The sequence below is a fragment of the Salvelinus alpinus genome, chromosome 30 (genome assembly GCF_045679555.1).
Source record: "Salvelinus alpinus chromosome 30, SLU_Salpinus.1, whole genome shotgun sequence".
NCBI classification, from domain to species: domain Eukaryota; kingdom Metazoa; phylum Chordata; class Actinopteri; order Salmoniformes; family Salmonidae; genus Salvelinus; species Salvelinus alpinus.
Window position 1 is genome coordinate 36,177,294 of NC_092115.1, and position 3,186 is coordinate 36,180,479.

At 42.2% G+C, this 3,186-nt stretch overlaps 1 long non-coding RNA gene across 1 annotated transcript; it reads left to right on the forward strand.

The window, feature by feature from the left end:
* The first annotated feature begins 271 nt into the window (after positions 1 to 271).
* LOC139560354 (uncharacterized) lies at positions 272 to 2,765 on the forward strand. Its single transcript, XR_011671922.1, has 2 exons — positions 272 to 439; positions 1,709 to 2,765. It is a non-coding gene; the product is annotated as an uncharacterized lncRNA (long non-coding RNA).
* The last annotated feature ends 421 nt before the right edge of the window (positions 2,766 to 3,186 follow it).

The following is a 3,186-nucleotide window of genomic DNA, read 5'->3' on the forward strand; positions in this document are numbered from 1 at the left end:
TTGCAAATGTAAAAAAGGGTCAATCTGCAGATGCTACATCCATTTTTGGATTTATAAATTAATCATATGAACCCATTAATTCTGGAAGAATTTAACTCATAAATGCTTCATGAGCTTAGTTCAACTGTCATACCCCATCACTACCCAAAATATAATTATTTTACTCCATTGTTTGTAAACAAAGTAAATGTAAACAAATAGCATCAAAGCATGGTTAAAACCATAATTTTGATACCATGGATGGTCAATCCTTGAATCCGTAGCCCTGTCTATGTATTTGAGAGCGGTTACATTTCTCCAGCCCCATTCCTCATCTTTTTACCGAAATGGGCGGGGAGTGAGATTTGTTATTGTTTCAACTGCTGATTGCTGCTTCAAGGACACACCTCTAAAATGTCCACCCTTCCCATCTCAGGGAAAACGAGCTGATGTTTGACAGGTAAATTGCTTAACTTGGCGTTAGGGCTGGAAAATGCCAGGGCGCATTTTATTTTTTGGGATGACGAAATTGCAAGCTAATGTGTGTTTGACATTTGCGCCTCAATGCCAGCCGAATATAGAACCCATAGTGTAGTCAAGTTTGGTATTTGGTTACATATTCCTTGCACACAGAACACAATGACTACATCAAGCTTGTGACTCTGCAAATTTATTGGATGCATTTACAGGTTGTTTTGGTTGTGTTTGAGATTATTACTGCAATGCTCTACTTTCCCGGCTACCCGGATAAATCATTAAATAAACTTCAGTTAGTGCTAAACATGGCTGCTAGAATCTAGACTACAACCAAAAAATGTGATCATATTACTACAGTGCTAGCCTCTACACTGGCTTCCTGTTAAGGCAAGGGCTGATTTCAAGGTTTTACTGTTAACCTACAAAGCATTACATGGGCTTGCGCCTACCTATCTTTCTGATTTGGTCCTGCCATACATACCTACATGTAGCCACGGTCACAAGACGCAGGCCTCCTATTGTCCCTAGAATTTCTAAGCAAACAGCTGGAGGCAGGGCTTTCTCCTATAGACCTCAATTTTTATGGAATGGTCTGCCTACCCATGTGAGAGACGCAGACTCGGCCTCAACCTTTAAGTCTTTATTGAAGACTCATCTCTTCAGTAGGTCCTATGATTGAGTGTAGTCTGGCCCAGGAGTGTGAAGGTGAACGGAAAGGCACTGGAGCAACGAACCGCCCTTGATGTCTCTGCCTGGCCGGTTCCCCTCTCTCCACTGGGATTCTCTGCCTCTAACCCTATTACAGGGGCTGAGTCACTGGTTTACTGGTGCTCTTCCATGCCGTCCCTAGGAGGGGTGCGTCACTTGAGTGGGTTGAGTCACTGACGTGATCTTCCTGTCTGTGTTGGTGCCCCCCATGGGGTGTGCCGTGGCGGAGATCTTTGTGGGCTATACTCGGCCTTGTGGTTGGTGGTTGAAGATGTCCCTCTAGTGGTGTGGGGGCTGTGCTTTGGCAAAGTGGGTGGGGTTATATTCTGCCTGTTTGGCCCTGTCTGGGGGTATCGTCGGATGGGACAACAGTGTCTCCCAACCCCTCCTGTCTCAGCCTCCAGTATTTATGCTGCAGTAGTTAATGTGTCGGGGGGCTAGGGTCAGTCTGTTATATCTGGAGTATTTCTCTTGTCTTATCCGGTGACCTGTGCGAATTTAAGTATGCTCTCTAATTCTCTCTTTCTTTCTTTCTCTCTCGGAGGACCTGAGCCCTAGGACCATGCCTCAGGACTACCTGGCCTGATTACTCCTTGCTGTCCCCAGTCCACCTGGCCGTGCTGCTGCTCCAGTGTCAACTGTTCTGCCTGCGGCTATGGAACCCTGACCTGTTCACCGGACGTGCTACCTGTCCCAGACCTGCTGTTTTCAACTCTCTAGAGACAGCAGGAGCGGTAGTGATACTCTCAATGATCGGCTATGAAAAGCCAAGTGACATTTACTCCTGAGGTGCTGACCTGTTGCAGTAAGAATAGACGTTTCTGAACACTTCTACATGAATGTGGATGCTACCATGATTATGGATAATCATGAATGAATTGTGAATGATGAGTAAGAAAGTTACAGAAGGACAAAGTCATACTCCGCCCCCAAAAATGCTAATCTGCCCCATTATTGGTGATGATGAGAGATTAGCATGCTTTGATGTAGCCTCTGTAACTTTCTCACTCCTCATTATTCATGATTCATTCATGATTTTTCTTAATCATGGCATTATCAGGTTTGATTTAGAAGTGTTCAGAAACATCTTATATACTCACTTTGATACTCATTCACCATTCAGTTCCTATTGGGAAAAACATTATCCAAAACAAACTGCACATGCATCCAATGAGTTTGTAGAGTCACAAGCTTGATGTTGTCATTGTGTGCTAGGATTATGGGACCAAATACTACACTTTACTACTACACTATAAGTGAAATTTGTCTACATACTTATGACATCTTCAAATGGGTGGACTAGATCTATAAAGTGCTTCCATTTTTAAATGGAAAGCAGAAATGCATGAAAATACACCAAAATAAAAGGTGACATTCTGTATTGTCACCTCATATGAAACATTTGATCTCAAATCCAAAATGCTGGAGTATAGAGACAAATTTAGCATCACAGCCTAAATACATATGTATGGGAGTGTATGTTGTTGATTTCAAATTCTTTGTGTAGCATGGTGCTTTTTCATTAGCGATCTATTTTGTAAAGTGTATCAAGAAATTCAGCTTCTTAGCTGCTTTTGGAACTACAGTGCCTTGCAAAATTATTCATCCCCCTTGGCGTTTTTCTTATTTTGTTGCATTACAACCTGTAATTTAAATAGATTTTTATTTGGATTTCATGTAATGGACATACACAAAATAGTCCAAATTGGGGAAGTGAAATGCAAAAAATAACATGTTTTAAAAAAATTGAAAAGTGGTGCGTGCATATGTATTCACCCCCTTTGCTATGAAGCCCCTAAATAAGATCTGGTGCGACCAATTACCTTCAGAAGTCACATAATTAATTAAATAAAGTTCACCTGTGTGCAATCTAAGTGTCACATGATCTCCGTGTGTATATATATATATATATATACACCTGATCCGAACGGCCCCAGATTCTGCAACACCACTAAGCAAGGGGCACCACCAAGCAAGTGGCACCATGAAGACCAAGGAGCTCAGGGACAAAGTTGTGGAGGA